The following is an 11,135-nucleotide window of genomic DNA, read 5'->3' on the forward strand; positions in this document are numbered from 1 at the left end:
CCCGGGTCCCGCCCCCCCGGTGCCACCGCCCCGACGGGGGGGGGGGGGACGGAAAGCGGGGGGGGGGGTTCGGCGCCCCCCCCCCCCGTGGAGCATCCCCACGAACGGCGCCCCCCGGGACCCCCCCCCCACCCGCAGTGCCGAGGCAACCGCCGCTCACGCCCCCCCCCCCCACCCCCGCCGCCCCGTTCGCCCCGGCGGGGCCGCGGGGCCGTGAGCGGGCCCGGTGCGCCGGCGCTGCCGCATTGCATCGGCCCTGCCTAAACCTCCGCCGTCCGGCCTCTCGCTGAGGGCTTCGGGCATCAACCCCGCCGGGACCGACGGCGGCCTCGCGGCCCGGGCAGCCCTACGGGCGCCTCGGCGGCGGCTCCCACACGAGCAGCCCCGATGGGAGCCGTTGAGGGTGGCTGTCGGGCTGTTTTTTGCCTCCCCCCCGCCTTAAAAACGAAGCTGCTGCTTCTTTTCGGCTGCATCCGGACTCGGCAAAAGTTTCCAAGCATGGGGGGGGGAGGGAAATAAAGGCCACGCGCATCACGTAGGAGGGCAGGCGGCCCCCCGCCGCCGTCGCCCCCGCTCCTCCCGGCGGCGTTCGGCCTCCGGCGCCGTCTGCCACCGCCGCCGGTGGCCTCTGCCATCAGGCCTGGGATGCTGCAGCGATTTCTTCCCCTTCCTGAGCGGGAAAGCGGCCGAAACTGTCAATACGCTCCTGCAGGATGGGGTTTATAAGGCCGAAGAGTCGCAACGCTACGGTCGACCCCAAATGCCAAAAAAAAAAAAAAAAAAAAGGGCCTGGAAAGCTGGGAGGCTGAAACGCTCCCTCCGCCTCGGTCCTGGAGACTAACAGTGATGCTTGCAAGCAAGACCAAGATGAGCCGCTGCACCGGTCTTTGCGGTGCCCGAGTGCTCTGCCGGAGGAGGTCAGAAGGGGGAATCCAGCTGTTTGGGGGCGCTTGACTCCAAAGACGCGTGTGGTTTCTTGTGTAGCTGAAGTTTCAAGTCGAAGCTTCGGTTCCTTCCTCGGCGCGTGATTCCCAGAGGAACGCCAGCCGCTCCCCAACACCTGTCCGTCTCCGATGAACCGAGTGAAAGCAACCTCAGGCGATGCAACGCCGGGGGACGGTGGGGGGCGAGAGGCATGGAGGCGCAGCTTCGCCCATCCACCGTTTTCGCATGCCCAGAAAATAATCCCGAGTGCTCCTGCGGCGCTGAACAACCGGCTTTCCTGGCTGTTTAGGCAGCATTTGGATGGGAAACCATTCATGCACGGAAGCGGTTTGGAGCCCACCGTCACGTCGTTATCTAACGAGGAGACAGCAAGTATATCGCACGCCCAGCAGAACATCTTGCAGCAAGCAGGAAGAGCCGCTGCAGGACAGCAACGGGTAACCGCTCTTCTCCAGGCGCGAGCCCGCTCCCCACCCAAAAAGCAAAGGCAGGTCTTGCTTTGCTGCCGCCGGACGGCCCCGGCGCATTTGAAGAGGTCCTTCCCTCGGCCGCCAGCGCTAACCAGCAGGAGGGTGGCTAAAGCCCTGCGGCCGACTGTTGAGCGCCAGAGCTACTTAAATTTCGGTATAGCACAGGGCATGGCCATTAGCCGCGTTTGAGTTACTGTGGCGCAATCCGCTGTGGACCCTGTTAACTAAACGGGACCCGTATTTGGAGTCGGAGCGAGGCAAACAAAGGGGCTGGTAAAGCTTAGGGAATGGCACGCTGCTGCTGTGATGTTCACCGTGCAGATACGATCATTTCGCAAGGCGCCTCGCGGAAAGGGAATGCAAGCCCAACCGAGACGGACTGCTCGGAGATGAAACAGCCCTCTGAGGAGTGGCGCTGCCGGCCCCTGCTGGGGATCGGGTGACTGCAGCAGGGTTACCGAGGTTTTCTCTCCCCCCCAAAACGAGGAGAAGCTGTCCCGGAGATGGAATTGGAGGCCCGGGGAGACTTTGAGCTTTGCTCGTCGTTGGACTTGCCTCTGGATGCGGAGCAGCTTGCCCTACCACCGTGCCTCCGCCTGGTCCCTGTTCACCAGAAACAGCTTCAGCCTTGCCATGGATCAGCACCGTACCTGCAGCTTCCCAGCATTTAGAAGGCCAGTGCTTTGGCAGCGTTAACGCTGAAGTTTACGGTGAGCAGAGGCAACGCAGGGCTTTGCGGGCTTCCCCCCACTCCAGCGAAAGCACAGGTCAAGCCCCCTTCCCTCCACCAGGAGCTTGCCAAGGCTGGAGGACCCCATGCCCCAGAGCCCAGTAAGAGCCAGCAGTCCCAGAGAAAGCTGCCTGCAGGGCTCTCTGCCTTTTGAGGAACTAATTTATGCTGAAAAAGTGCCTTTCCTTGTCCCTTTCTCAAAGGGATGGGGGGAGAAAAGGAAAAAATAAAGCTAATTGTTGATTACAAGACTGTATGGCTGTGTGGTTGTTTTTCAGCCTGTTGGCGCAGAGGCACAGTGAGACATGTTTTTTTGGGGTTTTTTTCCCCCTCATTGATGAGGAAGAACAAACCTCCAGAGCCCTAATGCAAGGTCTTCCTACCAAAGCCTGCTAACTGAAGGCAGCAGAGAATTCACAGAAGGACAAAACAGTTGAGGTTGGAAGGGAACCTCTGGAGAACATCCAGTCCAACCCCCCTGCTCAAGCAGGGTCACCTAGAGCACATTACCCAGACCTGTGTCCGGGCAGCTTTCGAATACCTCCAGCGAAGGAGACTCCACTACCTCTCTGGGCAACCTGTGCCAGTGCTCTGTCACCCTCACAGTCAAGAAGTTTTTCCTCATGTTCAGATGGAACTGCCGGGGTTTCGGTTTGTGCCCGTCATCATGTTGCCTCTCGTCGTGTTGCTGGGCAGCACGGAGAAGAGCCTGGCCTCATCTTCTTGACACCCTCCCTTGAGATACTTATACCCACTGATCAGATCCCCCTTCAGTCTTCTCCAGGCTGAGGAGCCCTAGCTCTCTCAGCCGTACCTCGTATGAGAGATGCTCCTGTCCTGTTACCATCTTAGTAGCCCTCCGTTGGACTCATTCCAGGAGCTCCATGTCTCTCTTGTACTGGGGAGTGGAGAACTGCACAGAGCACTCCAGGTGAGGCCTGTCCAGGGCGGAGGAGAGGGGCAGGATCACCTCCCTCGACCTGCTGCCAACGCTCTGCCTAATGCACCCCAGGATACCATTGGTCTTCTATGCCACAAGGGCACACTGCTGGCTCATGCTTCACTTGTTGTCCACCAGGACTCCCAGGTCCTTCTCGGCAGAGCTGCTGTCCAGCAGCTCAGCCCCCGGTCTGTCCTGCTGCATGGGGTTTTTCCACCCCAGGTGCAGGACCTTCAGTCGCCTGTGTTGAACTTCAGGAGGTTCCTCTCTAGCCATCTCTCCAAGCTGTTGAGGTCCCTCTGGATGGCAGCACAGCCCTCTGGTGTGTCAGCCACTCCTCCCAGGTTAGTATCATCAGCAGACTTGCTGAGGAGGCACTCTATCCCTTCATCCAAGTCATTGATGAATAAGTTGAACAATAGTGGACCCACTGCTGAGCCCTGGGGGAAATTGCCCCCTGGGAATTGCCCCGTTGGCACAAATCAAACGAAGCGGAGTGCAACATAGGGAGCTTCTCTTCCCGAGATCTTCTCTTTAAACCCATTGCAAGGCAAAGTGGCATGCTCTTAAGCTTGATATGAGATAAGAGAGCCGCACTCTTCGCACACTGAGCTGTTCTCAGTCTCTAGCAAAGCGGCCTTGTGATGAGAACTTAACTGTGCTATGTTCTAGATCGGCCACCTAAAAAGGCTCTCCTTTACTAAAAATGATCAACCTCTGCTCCTTTGACAAATGGTGACATAAAGTGCAGCTTTTCCAGCCTGCCTAAGGTACTCACTTAGCCAGATACATCCTCCCTCAAAGGAAATGGCACAGGTTCATGCACATCACAGCTGCCCTTTAATTTCTCTTGCAATCTGTGTTCCCAGTCTCTAAAACAAGAGCAGGCTGTTCAGGCTGCTTTTTACACCTACCCAATTATCTCCCCCTCTCCATGGCTGTCCCACCTTTTCCAGGCATCTCCTCAACTGCAGCAAGCTTGGAAACATCCCCAAATCCAAATGACCCAAGTTGTCCCCAGCCTACCTCACCCCTCGGCATGGAAGATGCTCGCACTGCGCTCACTGCTGGCTAAAAGAGCTGGGTTGCAATGATTTCCCCCCGCATCGCCCTCTCCAAGGATAACCCGGTAAATATTAAAGGCTAAATTAATCCCTGGTGGAGCTCTATTGACTGACTTGGAATTATATTGCACCAAAAAGTGAATTGGCTGTCAGCATTTAGGTATGCGGCATACCAGCTGTGGTTACATGGGCGGCTTCCGTTCAGATTTCTATTTAAACACCAGTTTTTTCCTCATTCTCAGTTGGGTGAAGTATTTTCCTGTTCCCACTGACAGAAGTCAGTAGGGATCCAGGCTGCATGAGCAGGACCTGACAAAGGTACTGTATACTATCTCCTTACCTACCTGCAAAAATAGCCCAAAAAAAAAAAAAAAGCAGCGCACTGGAGTCTTAGGGTAGCATCTGCAGGTTTCTAGCTTCTTCAAAATTACGAGGGGTTTATTTTTTATTTTTTACTTTAAAAAAGTTGTTAGAGCTGGCATCAGATGCCAACTTCCACCCGGCAGCAGTACCAGGGAGGTCCAGCCCAGCTCATACCTATGCACCACAAAAGAAAGGGTATCGCTGGGAGGTGTTGCTGACTGTGCCATTCACCTCAAGACTTTAAAGGACTTTAGTGAGGAACATGTAAGCGCTATCAGCCAAATTTATTGATGGGAGAAGAGTTGAGGAACTGTGCATTGAAGGGACTTGCCTGCAGCGAGCTGGCCGGTGACGAGCGCAGGCAGCAAATGAGCCTCCAGGTTAAACGAAAGCAGAAAATCACAGCAGCAAAAGTTTAAAACATACCTAAGCGTTATCGTGGAATGAAGTGAATGCAGGTGCGTGCTTAGACGTATTGCAAAGCGAGGATTAAAGCCGAGGACTCTGCTTTCTGAGCTGGATCACCAAGCGTGATTCACGACAGCAGTGAGGGCTGGAGGCAGAGGAACGCAAAACACATGGCCCAAAAGGACACGACGGGAAAGCAGACGGCAATTACGTGACCATCTGCAAGCCGCAGGGCTGCCGGACGGGGCTTTAGCGAGCGCGGGGCACTCACGCAGCTGCGGCTGCCGCAGCCAGAGCCGTTCCCTCGCTCCACGGCTCGCTGCTGGGCTCAGGGCAGCGCGCGAGCTACGGTCCGCTTGGATCGGCCTGTGGGAACAAAACCATCGCTGTGTTGGCAGCTCCCGATGTGTGCTTCCCCCCCCCCCCCGCCTTTACGCTGAACTAATACAGGACACCTCATAAGCAATCCCCACGGCGTGAGCTTGGGGCCGCTCCACGCTTCCAGCGGAAGCAGCTGCGCTGCCGCAAAAAGCCTTTCAAATGTTACGAGCTGAGACGGATGGCAAAAAAAGAAAATAAATAAATAAAATAAATAAATAAAAATGAAAAAAGCCTTTTTGCCGTCCTAATTTTCGGGTTGTTTGGACGGCACTGGTGTGCTGAACCTCATGAGGCTGCTGCAAAACCAATGGCGCGTGGCTGTGGTTGCGAGTTAGCGGCGAAGAGGGCAGAACGGGCGCCACAAGGAAGAGCTGGCATTTCTCGCCAGGGACTCGGCCCGTTTATTTTGCTGCATGTGATTTCCTGCGAATTATTTAGCATAAGACTTCCGGGTGGGCGGGGGTGTCTGTAGTGAATATTGTGGAAATAATGAAATCCAGTTCACACGAGACGGGGCCCTACTCGATCTTCGCCGAGAGATGGGGAGCGGCTGCTGATTTTGGCAGGGTCGGAGGCAGCATGCAGCTTCGCAGAGGGTGGATTTAGGGGCTTCTCCAGGGGTTAGAAGCAGTTGCTCATTCTCGTCCTGCCCTGCATCCGCTTGTGCTGGTCGCTTGCCAGTAATCAAACACCAGAGTCACCCGAATTGAGTAACTTGGCTGGTGCGCGTGCTTGAGCCCGGTTTACTTGCACAGCATCCTCATTCTGCTGAGTTTTGAACTGCTGAGCATGCACAGAAATCCATATATCTCCAGGTCACTCTCGCTCAGAGATTAATTTATTGGGCTAAAGGCGACCCGGGCTTTATGGTGCAATTCAAAGTGTTTATCATTAAAACCAATGCCTTCTTAGGCGGCGGATTCCCTTTTTGGAGGCGGCTAACATGGTGTCTCCTGGGGCTCAGCAACCTGAAAAGGAGACGACAGCTCTTAAAGCGCTTCGCTATTTCCCCCCACAAAACACCATCTTCTCGGGCAGCTTTTTTCCTGGCTCTTTGGTGTCAGGTCCTGGCCGGCAAGGTGCTAGAAAACCCTCATCCCAAACTAGGTACCTTTTTGTTTTTTTCTTTTTAACTCAAGAGCTTCTGCACTGCATTTACCTAGGCCCTGCTTATCGTGCCACAGAGGAATGCACTGTATTATATATAATGCAGAGGAATGCACTATATTATATATAATATCATTTGTTACTGACAAGGGCCGAGATTAGGCAAACGCCGATGTGCTTGGAGAAATCCAGAAGTGAGCAGTCCGATGCCTCCAGTTCTGCCCGGCTCCAGCACGGGCAAAGATTGGCAAAGGAAAATGAGCTACATCCTCTTGGTTTCTATCTACATAGTCTATAAAGAATATCTGAGATTTTTTTTCTATTCAAAGGGGGGTCGCCAGATGTCTGTTTTTTCCATCGGAGAGTATACCTTCCTTTTCACGTGCCAGAACTCCCTAAAACGGGAAGCGCAAGCAATTTCTTTACTCTTTTTTTAAAAAAAATTCTTTCAAGTCTTTAAATTAACATATACATATATAAGTTCCTTCTTTGTGCAGCTCAGCAAAAAGAAATCTTTCTTGCAGATCGTCCAAGACGAATACACTCACAAGATGGCCTTAGAAAAGTCCAGAAAGAGCTAGAAAAACTTGCTTCTCCTCCCATTTCTTTTAAATGCCTAGAGATCATGAAACAAAGGAGTAAGAATAAATTTTGAAATGCTTTTATACTCAAGAAAGAAGGAACATGATAAACAGACCATCCTTTCCTTTGGCAGGCCACCTCTCAGGCTTTTTTTTTTTTTTTTTAATAACACACCGCAGAATGAAAATACGATGCGGATGAAGTATGTGCAGCTTAAATACTGAGGGAGCAACGCTGAAGTGGTATTTGGCTTTGAAAGTGTGATAGAGCTATCCACCGTGCATATTCAGGCAAGTATGCTGATTTTCCTGATAAACTATATTACTGCCATTTTTTTTTGCTCCAGCGTGTAAGCTGCTAGCATCATGAAGCCAGGACAGAACTGGAGTCTAGCCTAGCTTGTGGGTCACCTGCTGCATTATTTGAATTAAATCTTAACTGCAGAAGATGTGGCTTCGTTGACGGATGGGTCCAGCTTCGCTGTGGGGCTCTGAGCTGAGCTGGCAAGATTAGCATGCACAAAGCATCTATATGTTTATATAAAAACTGTAAATAAAACAAGTTCTGACCCAGGAATCGAAATAAATAAGTTTAACCCAGGGTGTGCGCTCCTCCCCCCTGCCCCAGCTCCCCTAGGCCCCATGGCCACCCCCAGCTCCCTGCAGCAGCCCCAGTTGGGCTGCTGGCCCCGAGGGGAGCACAGGCACTGTGGGGCGCAGGCAGGATCCTGGGGGCCCGGGGCCAGGGTGCTAGGGGTGTGGGTGGAGGATCCTGAGGGGTACGGGGCCGAGACCCCGGGGGGCACGGGGTGAGGATGCCCGGGGGGAGGGGCCGGCGATCCCGGGGTACACGGGGTGGGGATCCTGGGGGTGTGGAGCTGGGATCGTGGGGGTACAGGGCTGGGATCCCAGAGCGCGGAGCCACGATCCTGGGGGCATGGGGAGGGGAGACAAGGGACAGGGAGCCGGGATCCTGGGGGGTGTGGGCTGGGATTGGGGAGGGGTCAAGGCTGGATCCCGGGAGCATGGTGTAGGGATCCCAGAGGGTGTAGGGCAGGGATCCGGGGGGTGCAGAGCAGATATCCTGGGGGCGTGGGGTGGGGATCCTGGGGGGCATGAGGTGGGGATCTCGGGGACATGGGTCTGGGACCCCAGGGGACACTGGGCAGGGATCCTGGGGGGGGGGGGCACATGGCCAAGATCCTGGGGAATATGGGGCCAGGATCCTGGGGCTGTGGGGCGGGGATCCAGGGGGTGCAGGACTGGGATCATGGGGGGCACGGGGCTGAGATCCTGGGATGGGGATCCTGGGGGGGGTATAGGGCCAGGATCCCAAAGGTCACGGGGTGAGGATACCCAGGGGTATGGGCTGGGGATCCCAGAGGCATGGAGCCAAGATCCTGGGGGGTGCAGGGCTGGGATCCCAGGGGCACACAGCTGGGATCTGGCAGGAGCAAGGGGCTGGGATCCCAGTGGGTGTGGGGTGGGGATCCCGGGGGGCTCAGGGCTAGGATCCTGGGGTTTCAGAGCAGGGATTCAGGGGGTGCAGAGCTGGGATCCTAGGGGCATAGCGTGGGGATCCCGGGGGGTGTGGGGCCAGGATCCCAGGTCGCATGGAGCTGGGATCCCAGGGGCCACAGGGCCAGGATCCCAGGGGGGCTCCAGGTGGGGATGCTGGAGAATGCGGGGCTGGGATGCCAGGGTGCATGGAGCCAGGATCCCGGGGGGCTCGGGGCAGGGATGCCGGGGGGCATGGGGCTGAGGTCTCAGGGGGCTCAGGGTGGGGATGCCGGGGGGTGCGGAGCTGAGATGCCAGGGTGCATGGAGCCAGGATCCTTGGGGGTTTGGGGAGGGGATGCTGGGGGATGGGGGGCAGGGATCCTGGGGGGTGTGGGGCAGGGATGCCGGGGGGTGCGGGGCTGGGATCCTGGGGGGGGGTGTGGGGCAGGGATGCCGGGGGGTGCGGGGCTGGGATCCTGGGCGGGGGTGTGGGGCAGGGATGCCGCGGGGTGCGGGGCTGGGATCCTGGGGGGGGGTGTGGGGCAGGGATGCCGCGGGGTGCGGGGCTGGGATCCTGGGGGGGGGTGTGGGGCAGGGATGCCGCGGGGTGCGGGGCTGGGATCCTGGGGGGGGGTGTGGGGCAGGGATGCCGCGGGGTGCGGGGCTGGGATCCTGGGGGGGGGTGTGGGGCAGGGATGCCGCGGGGTGCGGGGCTGGGATCCTGGGGGGGGGTGTGGGGCAGGGATGCCGCGGGGTGCCGGGCTGGGATCCTGGGGGGGGGTGGGGCAGGGATGCCGGGGGGTGCGGGGCTGGGATCCTGGGGGGGGGTGTGGGGCAGGGATGCCGCGGGGTGCGGGGCTGGGATCCCCAGGCCCGCGGCGGGCGGCGGCGCGGCCGGGGCCCCGGGGCGGCGGGAAGCCCGAGGGCGGCGGCGGGGAAGGCGCCGGGAGGTGGCGGCGGGGACCGGGCGGCGACAAAGAGCCGCGCAGCGGAGCCGGCACCGGCAGCGGAGCGGGCAGCGGCGCCGGGAGCGCAGACAAAGGCAGGAGGAGGAGGAGGAGGAGGCGGCGGTGGGAGGAGGCGGCGGCTGCGCTCCGTCCTGGGGAGTAAAAAGTTTCTTCCACGGCCTTGTTGTTCCTTGGGGCGCTTCTAAAAATCACCCCCCCCCCCACCACCACACACCTTTTATTTTATTTTTTCTTAGGATTGGAAATTTCTTAGATACATAGTAGGGTTTGAGTTGTTTTGAGTGAAAACTAGCCAAGCATACAACTGAGCGCTTGGATGAGAAGAGGGACGGCCACGTCATTGCTATTTTCGCTTTCCGTGCCCATTGGCATCCAGCAGTTGGATGCACTCATCTCCAGGAGGGCTGGCCAGGGATATTTGTTGGCTGTTCCTGCTGAAAGTCCACACCGGGTCGTCAAAGGGTCCTTCTGGCTTTCCCGCCCGCCACCACCCCATCAGACCAAGCCTCCTATTTCTTTATTTATAGGTTGTAGAGATTCATGTGGCTCTTGTGAGGTGTTGGCATGCTGGAGGAAGCTTCCCCAAAGTGGGTAAATAATCAGAGTTGCTGTGTCCTTGCTTTCCATCACAGACTGGAGGGATGCTGGAGTGGACCTGAGCTGATGGCTGCTGCTTTGTAAGGAGGAATCGGCAACAGGGCAGTGCTTCTCCTCCAAAGTTTTGCATTTGCTGTTGCAGTTTTGGAGCTCCCCAGACCACTGACAGGTTCCTGCTTGGAGCTGGTTTTTCCTTTGCCTTTAGTAGCTTAAAGTCAGGCTACAGCTGAAGCAGAACAGCAAAAGGAATAACACCTACTTTGGCTTTTAGCAAAGGAGCAGGAAAAAGCTCAGGAAGCCTCATTACAATAACGAGAGCTTCTGAGTGGCAGGAGGCAAATATACGTACACACCTAATGCATTAACCTCTATTTAATTCCTTGGGCCCCAAGAATGAAGTCTAGTTCAGCATCCTGCATTTTGAAGATCACGGGAACGCTGCAGAGCAGCTGAATGACCACCCGACGTGCTGCTTTGATGGCTATATGTCAGATACCTGGAGAGCCGCAAAAGAGTTAAGACAACAACGGGGCTCCACAATGTTTTACTGTGAGGCTTGGAGTTTAGCTGTGCAGATCATATTAGCATTAACATCAGGAAAAAAAGTTAAAACTGACAGGAAGGAGCCGTATCTGAGGAGCTGGTGAGAGAAGCAGCAAGAGAAAAGGAAGAATCTAAGCAAGTATCCGCACTGGAGGAGGTCTGTCCTGAACCCCCAAAGCAGAAGAAAGGTACAAATATATTCAAATCCTGCTGGGACAAAACAGGTGGGTAGATCTATCTAGGAAATCCCAAACTGCTGGTAGCTTGCAGATACGTTTTGGTGTCCTGCCGGTCAGGTTCATGTGTTGTCCTCAAAAGTATGGATGGAGCCTGTGTCTGCAGAAAGGGAAAAGGAAAATGCAAGCATCACTAAAAGCCCATACGTGAAATACGGCAACGTCGCTTTTGGATGTGCCAGGTGGAGCTGGGTACCCTGGGCTGAAGCGGAAGGGAGGTAGTGGCAGCAGCAGACTAGATTTCCAGTTCAGTTCCTGTTCCTGGTCTTCCTCTTGGTTTCAACAAGGAGATTGTGGTTTTC

Source organism: Struthio camelus, chromosome 5 (assembly GCF_040807025.1).
Source record: "Struthio camelus isolate bStrCam1 chromosome 5, bStrCam1.hap1, whole genome shotgun sequence".
Lineage (NCBI taxonomy): Eukaryota > Metazoa > Chordata > Aves > Struthioniformes > Struthionidae > Struthio > Struthio camelus.